The sequence below is a fragment of the Mangifera indica genome, unplaced genomic scaffold (assembly GCF_011075055.1).
Source record: "Mangifera indica cultivar Alphonso unplaced genomic scaffold, CATAS_Mindica_2.1 Un_0071, whole genome shotgun sequence".
In the NCBI taxonomy this organism is placed as follows: Eukaryota; Viridiplantae; Streptophyta; class Magnoliopsida; order Sapindales; family Anacardiaceae; genus Mangifera; species Mangifera indica.
The window spans coordinates 80577-96889 of NW_025401163.1; the positions used below are offsets into that span (position 1 = coordinate 80577).

Below are 16313 nucleotides of genomic sequence, written 5' to 3' on the forward strand. Positions count from 1 at the left end.
CTTCTTTTTTTAATTAAAAAATGCCAAAAAAGCAAACCAAAATCATAATTGATAAACCTATTAATTGGTTTTTTATTCAATTTCATCTATTTTGGTTGAAATAATATTATGAGTATAATTTTATGTAAAAATAACATCGTATCATCATGTAATTAGATAATTAAAAATAAAAAATAAAAAAATATCTAATTACGTAATGATTTATTAATATTTATATATATAATTCTATACATAATTTTACTGTTTGATTTGATTTGTCTAGCAGCCCCTAACGATAACGAAAATGTAGCTACAAGAAAAAATCCAGAGGGTCTAAAAGCGTGCCACGTAAGAGTGCCGAGGAAGAACGCTGTGGCAATTCCTGAAGTAGACAAACCAGAAAGCAAAATCGGAGAGCTTAAGACGAAGATCACGATGTTCTCAGCAAAGCAGACTGTGACGTGGAAGCATCTGATTGCATCAAGCTCATGGCCTCCGATACCGCGCTCCCTGTATCGATGGAACAGCACGGCTGTCCGAATTGACAACATTTTATTGTGATTTAAGTTGTAACTAAAGTTAGTGTTTTTGCAGTTGAGAAGAGTGAATTTGGATTTGTGGAATTTCTGGAGAAAATTCGAATGTCAGAACAGTACAGAAGGAACCGGAGGAGATTTGATGACATTTTTTGTTGGATTATAGAATTCGTGAGAGTCACGCGTGACGAGAAATGAGATTGGTTCAGATTCCGGGGTTCGGAGGTTTGACTTTGTCACGGGTTGCGTTCAAAATTCCCGGTTTAATTTGTTTAATAGATCTCTTTAGGTTTAGTTTAATTCAAAATCACTCAATTACATAATAACACATATTGAGTATATACTCAAAATAGATAAATATATTTTTCTTGATATCTTTATTATAGTAGATTCGATCAAATCAATAAGTTGAAACTCGAATTTAACTCAAAAATAATTTAACCTTATATTTGATCCAAATCAACTCAAATTTGAATATTCGGATTGACTTTGAATTTGTCTTTATAATGAAGAGTACCACCTAAACAGTTTACTCTGATTTAGTTCGTTTCATTTAAGAGTGAATTCAAACTCAAATCACTTAGATCAAATCTAAATTATCATTTTAATCCCTCAACTCTTTCTATCAAATGACATTCATCCCTTTGCATTCCATGTACACCAATCGTTTTCATTCTATAACTTCTTTGTTATAATGGCAATTAATTCCCCTTCTTATGAATTTAATTTACCATCAAACATTTGATATCACAAAGTTTTTGGGAGTCCTTTATATCATGAATAAATAAGAAAATATCACTTTTTTTTTCTTATGTTCTTTCCTTGTGCATCTTCTTCTTATATTCTTTATATTTCATTGATAAATACATCTATAGGTTAGGTTAGGCCATGACATGACTTATTTTGGTGCAGCCCCTCAAGCTCACGGATTGTGTCAAGCTAAGACCAGCAAATTTGTAAATTATACTTGTTCAAAAGCAAAATCCAGAAAATGACAATAACGCCCTTTTTGCAAGACCATGTAAAATTAATTATTTATATATTTTTTAATTTTTTAAATTTTTTAAATTTTTATGGGTTGGCTCACGGGCCTTTCCCACAAGCCCCATGCATAGTTCGTCTAAATAATGGGTCTTCACATAATCCATAATTTTGTCAGTCATATGTACTATCATCCTCTTTCAAAGCATCTACAAATGAAGCATAACCTCCTTGTGCTAGTGACCTCCTCGGTGAAATAGATCGAAATCTCTTAACCTTATTTTTGCTTATGAGAAGTCTCTTTCCTCTGGTGCCTTGGCGTTGCTTTGGAAGGGTCAATTCTCATTTTCATTAGAGCAAATCCTACTATTTTAAACGTAAGATTTAAACTAATTGACAAAAATCTCAAGGTTATAGTACTATAGATCATTAAGAGTAATATTATGTATATATATTTTTAATACAAAATTTAGATATATAAATAATGTGTTATCACGTGATTGAATGTTACTTTATTTTAATTTAAAATCATCAAATCACATAATAACATATTATTTATGTATCCAAATTGTGTACAAAAATATATATGTATAGTTTTATTAAAGGGAAAAGAGCAATATCATGCGTACACACTTTTGGTACATAATTTGGAAACTCAAATGATATATCATCATATGATTGAGTGTTACTTTATTTTTATTTAAAATCATCCAATTATATAATGACACATCATTTGTATACCCAAATTATATATTAAAAATATATACACATAGTTTTATTAAAGGGGAAAGAACAATATTATGTATACACAATGATATGTCATCATATGATTAGGTGTTACTTTATTTTTTATTCAAAATCATTTAATCACATTATGACACATCATTTATATATCCAAATTACGTATCAAAAATATATACACTATTTTATTCAAGGGGAAATAGCAATATTATGTACACATATTTTTAGTACACAATTTAAATACACAAATAATATGTCATCATGTGATTATATGTTACTTTATTTTTTATTTAAAATTATCTAATTACATAATGACATCATTTATGTACTCATGTTATATATCAAAAGTGCTTTCCTTGTTGTAAACAAACAAATACCCTTAGTTCTCTGTATCAATTATGAAAATTATGAGACATGTTGGAAAGATTTTCTATGTTTAGATAATAATTAATTCTCAATCATGTATGATAAAAACAGAAATATTTCTGAATTTCAAATCTTATATTTCACTATTTTATAATTTAATTACTACTGGTTCATGAAGTGACAAGAATTGCATATAAAATCTCATCCCAAGTACAGGAACACCAGCAAGACACCAATGGCCACAGTCCTTCTGGCCAACAGGTCCATACACAGAAGGATGCCCATCGTTTCTAAACCGGGATAGTGTTGTTACATCCAGCAAACTCACTGGCTTCGACATTTTGCTCAATAGATCCTTCACGATGGCCACCGCAGGCAGTGGACCTGCCAGATATGTTGAACCACTTGCGGGCTGAGTTTGGTGCTTGCAGCTTGCTGAGGTCCCTTCATTCCACTCTTGCCCACTGGGATAAACCAATGGTATGAAAGAGTGAGATTACAATTCAAGAATAACAGTAAAATATCGTGTACTCATTTTAAGTATATAAATAAATACACTTTTGATGTGTCATTAAATGATTGTGAATTAAAGATAAAGTAACATCCAATTATATGAGGATACATCACATATATATTCATTTATATATTTAAAAATAGATATATATAACATTACTCATTAACTATTAAAGAGCCTACTTGTAGTGGGTAGGAGAAATGCCTTGATAGAAAACTTTGGTGATGGAAGGATCAATGGAAGAGTCAACCCATTTTGACCAAGTAGTAAGTCCCTTTTTGAGGGCAACCAATCGATCCATATATTTCTAAATGTTATTCCCTTCTTGAATATAGTCTCATCTGTCACATCAATTTGTATGGATACGTTAGTAAAATTTATTTATACATATAGTTTTATTTTTACTTAGAGATGGATTACGTATTTTTGTAGGGTTCTTGTATGGAGCCACCAACGATAAGTATTGAAGATGAGCATGTCATATCCTTTCCATGCATTGCCATTTTTAATTGAGTCGAGCTTGAGAACCCTCCCAATCTTTTCAATCACTAAATCTAATAGAAATGGTTTAAAATCTAATTTTATTGAAATGTCATAATCCTGCAAGTTTCACGTATACATTTGTTTAGACATCATCACTCAAATGTATCATATTATTCATAAATTTTAAATAAAAAAATTCCTCGTATAAACAATTATATTAAAAATATTAATCCACAATTAAATTATGAAATATAGCTAAATCGATTATGAATAAATCATCTAATAGGTTAAAATTTTTCCCCATCAAGACGCATGCATATAATCTTACATATATACAATGTTTTCAAAATGAGATCAAACGTTAACCCGTTGGAGGGGGTGGTCCAGTCTAATCAGTAGTCAGATCGGTTAGCTATTAAAAAATAATATTTAAAATAACCTCATATAATTTGTCATTAATTATATAATACGACTTATTTTAATATCAAAATAAGTTTATGCAAATAAAATCATCTTATGTTAACTAGGTTAAATCTATTTTTTTATCCAGTTCAATTAACTTAAATGATTTAAACGGTTTAAACCCCAAATCAATTTGCTCCAATTCGGTTTAACTGCAAAACTTGTTTTTAATTAAATCAAAATCGGTCTGGCTAACCGGTGATGATTAAACTGGTTAGACCGACCGCCTTAATCTAATTTTAAAAACCATAATTATACATACCGGTAAAGTGAAAGTAGAGAGACCATTTTGTACACCAAATGTGTAATTTGACTGAGGTACTGAAGCATAAAGCATGCAATTGAGTGACTGCCATTGATTCCTGCTCAGAGAGTCCCCCACGAACAGTATTTTCTTCCCTTCAAACCTCCTCACAAAATCTTGGCTATCGAATCTGCACTACAATTATTATTATGACATTAAAGAATTTTAATTTGTATGTAAAATCAGTGATGGATTCAAAGATATAATCCGAAGGGTTAAAATTGAATAAAAGAAAAATTATAAGAGATCAATCAAGAAATGATGAAATTTAAAAAAGATAATGTAAAATTTTAAAAATTATTTTAATATTTTTAATATATTAAATTAGTAATTTTTTAAGACTAAAAGTATTAAAATATTTATTTTTTATACAAAAAGGTAACTCAAAATTTTCAAACCTAAAAGAGTCAGATAACTCTTCTTAACCCCCAGTAAAATTGTGCATGAAAATATGATAAAACAAGAGCACCTTGGCAGTGAACAAGACGTGGGCTTCCATTTATATTTGAGATAGAGTTTATCCGGCCGACCATTTTTCTGGCAATCAATTTTTTTATTGATTGAACAACATGTTGAAGTGCTGCAAAGAGGATAAGATTCATCAGAAACCCAACTTCGTTGGAAGAAATCACGGCCGCCCACTTGATCAAAACCTGATGAAATAGTGAAAACAAAAGCAAAAGAAATGATAGAGTAGAGATGGCAATTTCGGTCTGACTTTAGGGACCTCGACCCTCTTCGACTTTAACGGAGAAGAGATTTCTAATAGAAACAGGAAAGGGGATACATGCGTCCCTTTACCGTTCTTGTCCCCGTCTTTTTATATTAATATATTTACTTAAAATACTAAAATATCTTAATAGTTTTAATTATTTATGTTTTTCAAATTTATTTAGATTTGTATTGTACATATTAAAGTGATTAATATATTATATTTGTGATATTTAAAATAGTGGATTGATTTTAATTTTACTTAATTTTGTTTTTAATATATTAATATTGTGTTTAGAGGGTATAAGGAAAATATTTTTTTCTTGTTGGTACAAGAAGATGATTTTTCTTCACAGAGATGGGGTTTTTCTTTATGAGAGGGGGACGGAGAATCATTTTATCCCCATAATGGGGATGGGCTAGGGACGAGGATTGAGATCCCCTCCCTGCCCCTTTCTATTGTCATCCCTAATAAAGAGAAAGGTGTAAATTTGATAGCCATTTTTTCCCATTTTGTGATGATTTTTGGGTTTGCTTCAAGACAATGAGGGGCCGTTTGGTTGGCGGTTTTTAAGATTATTTTGGTAATCTATTTTTTATTCCCTTGTTTGGTTTGTCAGTAATAAAATATTACAGTAATCTTCTATTACCAATGCTGACGTAACAGGTAATATAGATGGTAATCTAATTACCACCTTCACCTTAGATATTTAAAGATTACTGAGGTAATCTTGAATTTATTATAATTATATTAATTTTTATTAATTTTTTGAGATAAAAATAAATTTATTTTTAATTAATATGACAAATAATATAAAAAATATTTAAAAATAATTATATTCAAGGGCATTTAAGTAAAATAATTTACTAGTAATCTTTTATTACCTTTAACCAAACACAATAATTATTTATACCTATCAAATTTTATCAAACATAGTAATCATTTATACCCAGTAATCTTCTAAGTAATCTATCTTCAAGGTAATCTTTCTATTTTGGTAATAAAACATTACCCAAACCAAACGCCTCATGAGATGATTCTTTATTGTATTTTAACATTTTTCTAATTGGGAAATTTTTTTCTTCAAAGGAAAGCCTTCCTTTCTATTCATTTTCCAGTTTTTTTTCCTTTCCTTTTTTCTTGTAGTTTTACAAATGAATTTGGACAATTAAATTGCTTAAGGAAAGTTCCTACATATTTGGAGAATTCCCACTGTTTGTTGATTAAATTGGTCAGCCAACTTTATCTTGGTACATAGTTAGACCTTAGTTTAGGAAATAATTTATATGTAACCATAAATACATTCCATTTATAGGACAATTTCATTACATTAAGTTTTTATTCATCTTCGTAATCTAAAAAGAGTAGTGTTATGTATACAAATAAATTGTATAATTTTGTATATAAATAATGACATGTTATAATGTGATTAGGTAGTTTTAAATTACAGATAAAATAACATTTAATCACATAGTGATATATCATCATTTGTATATAAAATTATATATATTATTTGTATACATAATTTTATTAATTTGAAAAACACATTTCAAACTTATACGTTAAATTGAATATTGAAATAACAAAAATAATTATTAACACTTAAGATATATAAAAAAAAATATATTATTAAGTAGTAATTGGAAACTAGAATATGATCGATCAAGGATCTTTAGATCTTCAATAGTAGCACATGTTTCTTTTATGATAATAGTAATAAGGTCAAAGGACTTATTACCACCCAAGTTTTGATGCATTCTCAAAGTCTCATTTACAGGGCTTTAAAATGGCCAAAGGACTATTTTCCACCTAAAGCATCCTTTTATCTTAGGTTTCCACCTATTAAATTTGAAAATCCTATTTACCTACCCTAGAGTGATTAAAATTAACAAAACTCTAACCCCTTAAAATTTTGTTTCTTTTTTCCTCCTAAACCCTAAAACTAACAATTTCCCCCATAGGCCAAATTTTAAAAAAATAACATTTCCACCCTTAAGGTTTAGTTTTCAAACACCAACGCCATCTTCGGTGCTTCTCCAGCGACATCTCTTTTCTCTTCCTCTGGCGGTTGCTCTCTCACCATCTTCACCTTCGACTGATAGTCCTAATCCCAGCAGGAGACTTCCCAACGAAGATGAGATCTCTCATCTTCATCGAAATCGTCTTTGTCTTCTCAATGAAGCTAAGGTTTAGTTTTAGCGTCAATGGACACTGTACAACCTTCCAAATGAGAGAAGCTTGGCCGCTAGAGGGAGAGGAGGCATCGAGAGATATTTATCACCGACGATGGCGTTAGATTTGACATCAGAGATTTAAAGACTAAACCCTAAAGGGAAACTTTCTTTTTTCAAAACTTGGGTTAGGGGGAAACTTTTATTTTTAAGGTTTAGGGGAGAAAAAAGAGATTAAAATTTAGTTTATTTTTAATATTATAGATACAATAATGATTTTACCCTTAAAACAGTTAATTTTATCCATTCATAAATGAATGTTTGGGATTTTCAAAGTTAAGTGGTGAAAACTTGAGATTAGAGGATACTTTGGCTGGGAAATAGTCGTTTGGCCTTTTAAAAATCAAAACACTCATCTATGGGTTGTTAACCTCAACCATCAGTTAGAGAGGTAAAATTGTTATTTTATCATTAAACCCTAAAAGTTAAGAGTTTATATAATTTTCCCTCTATAATTTGGAAAATTAATAACTTCCCCCTATCCAAAAGTTTGAAAAATTCACTTTTTCCCCTAAAGTTTTTTCTTCATTCTTCAGCAACAAGAATTTGTTGCCCCTAACAACCAGCCACCCTAGCATCTTCTTTTTTGGTTGTCGGCCTTTCCATCGAAGTAGGTTTGTCTGATGAAAATGATTTCACTCTTTATAACTAACGGTTTTGGTTAAGGTTAACAACCCATAGGTGGATATTTAAATTTTTGAAACCTCGTGGGTGAGACCTTGGATATGCATAAAATCTTGGGTGGGAATAAGCCCTTTGGCTTCATAATAATAGTAAGCAATGGCTTGCCCATTGTTCGGCTTAAGAAAATAAATAAAGCTACTCAAATATGGGTTTAGGTTGATTGACAAAATAAGCTTGGGCCTGAAAGTGGACTTTCATTACCTCATGACTACAAAATTTTAACAATGGATCAACTCACAGAATATTTTTGCATTGTGAATTTATATGATAGACTTATTAAAAAATTAGGGTTGCCTTTCCAATGTGTACACTCCAATGGATCAACTCATAGAAGAGGTATATATCATGGTTTTAAAATCTGAATTAAGATGGTTTAAAAACCATTTAGTATTTGAACCGCTTTGACTTGTAGTTAGACTGACGATTTTGCATTGGTTCACAGGTTAAAGCCTAGTCAAAGGATAGTTGAATGAACAATGCAAACAAAAAGATATAATCAAAATTTAATAAAATAAGTTAAAACAACAATGTTCCATCGAAAGAAATGGAAACATGAAATATCAAAGTTGAAGACTCGAAAATCCCTAATTCTAGAATCCTAAAACCTAGCTTGATGAATGCTCTATGACAATTTCTAAATCTTTAATTCTTCATGCCTTCTTCCATCGACTAATAGACTTTTCTAAGTTCTAGTTGCAAATTTTAGCTGTGAGGATTGACAACAAAGATGACGAGTGATGATAGAAGATTATTTGATACAATGATGCTAAGAGCTTGATGATTGGCAATGTTGGTGACAAGTATAGCACCTTTGGTGGCTTTGATTAATTTTAGGTTTTGATTCTAACGACAGTTACAAGGTTAGCCACCAACTATTGGGTTTTTCTTTAGACTTTTTTGTAGATGACTTAGAAGGTCTGAGTTAATTACATAAAGAGTAAATCACCTTGTGTCATATTACGAGATTAAAAGTTTGAGGTCAAAGTATAATAACCCAAAAGTTAAAGGTGGAATGAAATTGTGTAAATTAGGGTTATGAGATGGATCATATAGAGTGAGACCATTCTCATTACCCACAAATAATCTTGTCATTTCTGACAAGGAAAGAGAGAAATTTTCTCTCTAAATTCACGCACACATTCATTCAATCACACAAACCAGCGGCTATGAGACTCTCTAATACCTTCTTGATAATTGGTAGTGTTGTAACATCTTTGTAGACAAATGAGGCTTCATTGGTTTGACGAAGGAAGTGAAAACTATTCTGCAACAAAATATGCATGGTGAATATAAGTCTTTAAATTTATATTTAATTGCATATATAAATATCCCTTGAGTTTATGGCCGTTTATGGTGATCTCTTTGTTCAAAATGCTAATGCTTTTGTTGTTCTCTTCTGTATTTATTAAGATCACAACTCTTTTCATGATATCCAAAAAAGTGTTTCCTATTACTCCCTTACATGTAGACAAATTTTATATGTTCTCACTTTTTTCTCTCTCTAATGAACTATTTGATCTTTAAGATCATATGTTTATAGAATAATGAATATATACAATTTCTATTAGGAAACACATTCTAATCTTTGTAGAATTGTTTTTTTTTTATAATTAAATGTGTATATTAACAATAAAAACAAAGCAACTCTCAAAAGGGACCTTAAGGACAACCCAAGCTTGACCTAACCGTAGGAATGTTAACACAAAACTACAAACAAACAAAGCTTGCAAGAACTTGAAATCATTTGAGGACAATGACCAGTCCACATAGCAAAAAATATAGAGAATATATCACCTAATTACTTAATCATAAACAAAACAACCAAACAAAATTGTTGTTTGTTGTGTAAATTGTATTTTATTTATAACAAGTTTTTCTTTAAATGAATAATAATTAACCCCTAATTACATAATAATATATTATATATATACCAGTTTATATACTCAAAAATGTATATACATAATATTACTCTGTTATTTTATTTTTTTCATAAATTATTTTAATTTTCATATATTTCAATTGATTTTTCAAAAATAAAATTTTTTTCATTGGAAATTTTATTATAAATGTCAACATCTAACTAATTTCATAATCTCCGTATGCACATCCCCTTACTATATACCTAATATTATACAACTCTCAGACTTTGACCTAGTCTATATGTACATATTTTTTTATATATAATTCAGATATGTATATAATACATCATCATGTAATTTGGTGTTATCATGTTAGTTGAATCACGATCATATTGTGCATTGAAAATTTGATTTTTTGTATTTTATATTGAATATTGTATCGTATTATATAATACAGTTTGTAAAAACTAGAATAATAAAATATTAAAAAAATAATAAAAAAATTTAATTGACACATAGTCATTTTAAAAAATATCAAAAACACCATTGAAAATTTAAAATTTTTCATATACATGTGTACTATTTCATCATTTTATCTAAAAAGGTATACTGATTCATATCAATAATATGTATCATATCATAAGATACTTATTGTATTGAATGATATGTCTACTGTATTGTATTAATTCGATACACTTTATAATACATATTATTTTTCACTTTTTATCATATGATACATATTGTATATCGTAGAATATTAATAACTATAGATATTACTTTATTATTAATTTAAAATCATTCAATCACATAATGACACATTATTTTTGTATTTAAATTGTATATAAAAAATATATACATATAATTTTATCGTTTAGAATTTTTATTAATGTATGGTAATGAAATATTTTTAATTTCTCAATTATTGAATGATAATACTATTAATAAATGCGATATAATAAAGGGAAATTAATTAAATTGCCCCAAAGATAAGGGGGCAAAACAAAACTACCCCAAAATTGTGAAGAGATGAAAATGCCCCTCATATCAAAATCGGCCATAACCACGCACATCACTGCCAAACACACGAAAACAGAAATTTCAAATTCGCATTTTCGAGCACTCAGCAACTTTGATTTTCTCTGGCAATTTTTGCAACAACTTGTACGAAGGACGGACGATCTCATCACCATATAGATACTGGACGAAAGGTGAAAAAGTTAATAATTTACTAGATATTTCATCTATTTATATACGCAATGATATAAACCTTATAATAATTGTATGTGTTGTTACAATCTTCTCGGGACGATGGTGCCAGACTATTGATAAGGGCCATGACATTCTCGTCTCCACCTGTTGTCGATGTGAGTGCTAACTGCTTCGAGTATATTAGAAATGATATTTTTGATATAAATTTTAATCTTTTGTTAACTCGTGAATGTTGAAATTATTACAGCTTCAGTTGTTTGATGAAAGACCATCCTGAGAAGATCCTATATTAACTTTCGATATCGGCGATGACATATCATTGCATAAGATCTTTCCGATGGCACCTTCTATGGTTTAGGTAATTGTAACGTCCTTTATAAATGTTATATTCGAATTCATCAATTGTTGATTGAATGCCTGTTAACGAGTTTTCAACAATATTGTCACAGAGGCTTGACGATTTTGAGGCTCTACCGATGGGAGATCCAAAGATGACATCGACCACTCGAGTAGATGTTAGTACTATTAATCCCGATAAATATAACTCTTCGATTGTATATCTGTTAATCATTCGATCTATATTACACTTGTCGCTCACTATTTGGATTAATTCTTTGAATATGTGTATTCTGGAATTTTAATCAATTTCCTATTACCTCCAATATATTTTATAACATTGTCATCCTTTTCTATCCATTTTTCTCCATATCTAATTGAAGCATACCCAGCAATTTAGATTAATCATACAATAAAATATATAATCAACATAAATAATATGACTGAAAATACTATTTACAGATGTCTATTACACAATTATACCTATTCCATAATTCAATTATATAATGTGACTATTTAAATATTTTAATTAATGTTATACTAATTTGTGAAAATATCACTTTACCTTTACATTGTATAATATCATGTTTTCCTAAATATTATCTAACATATCTCTAACACTCTTCATTATAAAATATCATTTTACCTTCTAATATTATCTATTCAAAACTATCCTCTAACACCCTTTATTAATAAATATCATGTTTTCCTATATTACTATAATATTTACAACATAACCTATCTAATTTTTATTATTTTACTTATTACACACAACTATAATTTATTTTATAAAATATTACATATAATTGCATTATTAATAAAATAATAACGATTAAAGTAATATCATGTTATCCTATACTACTATAATATTTACAACATAACCTATTTAATTTTTATTATTTTACTTATTACACACAACTATAATTTATTATATAAAATATCACATATAATTACATTATTAATAAAATAATAACGATTGAAGTAATAGTAAGGATAAATACCTCGAAATAACGAACTTTTCTCTTCTCGTCCGAAATCCTGAATATGAACTTCTTTTCTCTCTTCAGAAATCTCTCTTAGATATGTTAAAAATGAAGGAAGATATGTGGTTTATATAAAAATAGAGGAAATGTAGTTTTGATATTATTTTGGGGTATTTTTGTTTAAATGCCTTAAATTAAGGGTATTTTTGTTTAAACCCCTACATTAGGGGTAAATTTGTTTATTACGCTTAAATAAAATAATAATTTAATTTAGAAGGGTAGTTTTGGTATTTATGGAGATATTTGGGGTATTTTTTTTAAATACTTTAATATGAGGGTATTTTTGTTTAAACTCCAAAATTTGGGGTAAATTTTATATTACCCCCAAAAAAGGGGTAATTATTTTAATTTTCCTATAATAAAAGACAATTTTTATTGATATAAGTTGAAAATTAAAACCGGTCCAAGATGCTAGGGTTGCCCATGGTTGGTTACCCGGTCCACAAGTAACAAAAAAACCAAACTGGAAGTTTAGGTTTTTTTGTTTCGAACCGTATCTAATATCGTTGATTAATTGGTAATATTAGACTTGTTAACAACATTTTTGTTTTTTTTATTGAAAAACTTAAATATGCAACAATCATTCGTACAACTTTAACAATTTCAAGAAAATATAAAAAAAAATATACAATATTTTATACAATTGAGGATCGTAAAATAATTAATCAAACTTTGCAACTTGTCAAATAAATAGTACACTCAAAAATAAAAATTGACAAAAAAAATCTTTACTCACACAAGAAGATTTTGGAGAAGGAGAATTATAAGAGAGAACTAGATATGACTAGAGAGTAGTTTACTATTGTTATTTTTAAATTAGTTTAACTTTAAAACATCATTGAAATTGAATGTTTGAATTTATCCTAAATTAGTATTTTTTTTTTTTAACTCTCTAAAACCAAATTTGATTTAATCTTAGTAGAAAGATGAATGAACATTAGAACAATATCATTCTTGTCTAAAACAACTATAAAATTTCAGAGACGTTACACCCTTCATTGTTCATTTTTATCTTAGACTAACAAAATTGAGAACGACTTTAAGAGCGGGGGTTGTTCAACGTTGAATGATTTATGGAACAACGTTTCTTTTTCATGAACGTACATTTCTTCCTCACGAATGATAAATGCTTGCTTAACCAAAGTTCACATTGGATTTTTCCACCACATGGAACACAACTTGGAAAAATTTGTAGGCATGCATTTAATGCATTGAGGGCTGCGTTCATTGCAAGCCTTGGAAGATTCAATTGGGCAAGGAATTCCTTGGCTTAAGCGTTTGGGAGGCAGAAAATTTTCCAATATAAAATGCCCCACGCCTTGAATTTTTGCTGTAATCTCCTTCACTCTATTTCAATGTTGTGCTGTCAATCTTCAAGCTATAAATCATTTATATCATTATATTATCCTCAACTGTCTTTCCAATTGGTCAAATTTAAAACAGTTCACATTTTTTTATAATTTAAACAAATAAACGCAAACCGAAATCAGAATTAATAAACCTATTAATTGGTTTTTTATTCGATTTCATCCATTTTGGTTTGATTTTTCTGGCAGCTCCTACGATATTCCCACATGCTAGATTTTATCCACTAATACAAATTAGGCCAAAAGATTTCTTCCCACCCAAGGTTTGATTTAATTCCAAACTTTCACCGCTCTATTCGTAACCTTTTAAAAACTCAAATAACTATACACGAGTCAATTTTTTTTTAAAATCTCACTTAAGATTAAATGTAAAATCGTTATTTACTAAAAATATTTAAAAATTAAAATTTTATTATATTTTCCTCCTCACTTTTAAAATTCTAACAATTTTCTCTTCACCTAATATTCGAAAAGTGATTATTTTTTCTTAGGTTTTTTCATCTTGTCCCTGACGATGATGCGTTGTCTCATGTCATTAGTCGTCTTCCCTCCCGCCTTCTCTCTTCCTTTCAATCACTTTTCCTCCGATGTGTCGTCTTCTTTTGGGACGTTGATTTATTTATGGTAAAGCCGCCATAAATTTTCATGTTAGAACTGTCCTTTCCATAGGGTAAAATGAGTGTGAGCTAACTGTTTCTTACTTTAGATGTTGAAACTTGTTCCAATTAATAATACTCTCTACATGTTGAATTGATCGAAGTCTTAAATGATAAGTCGTAATTGTGATTATAATATTATATCGAATCGTATTATATAATATATATTGTATATTATAAAATATTGATAATTGTAGATATTACTTTATTGTTAAGTAAAAAGTATACACATAATTTTAGTGTTTAAACTTTTTACTAGTGTGTCATAATGAAATATTTTTAATTTCTCAATTATTGAAGGATAATACTATTAATAAATACAAGATAATAAAAGACAAGTTTTTTTTATATAAGTTGAAAATTAAAATTGGTCCAAGATGCTAGGGTTTCTCTTGGTTGGTTAGCCGATCAACAAGCAATGGAAAAAACCGAACTAGAAGCTTCGGTTTTTTGTTTTGAACTGTATCTAATATCATCGATTAATTGGTAATATTGGATTTGTTCACCACATTTTTGTTTTTTTTTTTAATCGAACAAATTAAATATGCAACAATCATTCATACAATTTTAACAATTTCAAGAAAATATATAAAAATTATATAATATTTTATATAAATGAGGGTAGTCAAATAGTTAATCAAAATTATATAATTTTAAAAAAGTTGTTTTTTTTTATTTTTTCAAAATTAATTGGTGATAAACTCATTATTTTATCTTATATTTTAAACTTTTTAAAAACAAATATTGATTTTGGATGCAAATTCGATATTTATGTGGTATAATAGCATAAAAGTGTTTTCGGGCTAGAGAAAATGTAATTTACTCTTAAAAAAACTATGCTTAGGAATTATCAAAGAACGGTCATATCTTTCTGTGAAGGATTTTTAACCCTGGTAAGTGAGCAAAATTTTAATATAGTCATCATTTTCAAAGAGAATAATAAAGGTAAATTCAAGTTAAATCTATAATATTTAGCTTGAATTCATTCGAGTTGATGAAATGTATCACTAAAGGGATGAACAATAATATTGGAAGATGGATCATTGACAAATCCTCACATTTTAGCCAAGTTGTTGAACTATAGTTTTAGCTCACATTTACTCATTTGAACCAAACATGAATTTAGGTCCGAGAATGAATTCAATCCGAGGCATATATAATATGAGCTAATAATAATTATTCTCCTTGGGTAGAGTAAATTCAATTTCTCACCCAAGGTTTGGCTTAAAAATGTTTTTCCACCTTTAGTTGGTATAAATAATATTTTCCCATTTAAAATCAAATTCTATTAATAAAAAAATTAAAAATAAAATTACTATTTTATTCATACTATTTATTTTTAAAAATTATTATATATACTCAAAATAACAAAAAATAAATAAATATAAACCTTTAAATATTTAAATTACATAATAATCCACTAGGAAGAGTTGTGAAAGAAAGCATCTAATGTAATAGTGACACATGTGAGGGTGTTTTGGTAATTCAACAAGGATTAAAGAAGTCATGGAATAAATAATTATTTATTATATGGAGGACAAATGAAAATGTGACACGTAGGATGAATGAAAACATGACATGTAAGTTGATATTTTCAATTGCGTTTTGAAGAAAAGAATGAAAGAAATAATTCATTCATTTCCTTTCTTTGGCGTTTGGCTTTCTTTAGACACTCTTTCAAAATCATTTGGAAAGATTTGTGAGCTTTTGAAATGTTGAACGGTGAACAACGATTATAGAAGCGACAATGACGACAACAATGTCAACAAGAGTGAAAAAAAAAACAAACCAAAATCATAATTGATAGACCCATTAATTGATTTTTTATTCGATTCCATCCGTTTTGCTTT

At 28.6% G+C, this 16313-nt stretch overlaps 1 protein-coding gene and 1 pseudogene across 1 annotated transcript in view; one reads left to right on the plus strand and one right to left on the minus strand.

Moving 5' to 3' along the window:
• Window positions 1-16313, plus strand: part of LOC123207320 (probable LRR receptor-like serine/threonine-protein kinase At1g53430) — an 83156-nt gene that overhangs the window by 27180 nt on the left and 39663 nt on the right. The gene's annotated exons all lie outside the window — the stretch shown is intronic.
• On the minus strand, window positions 2774-5155 carry LOC123207314 (annotated as a pseudogene).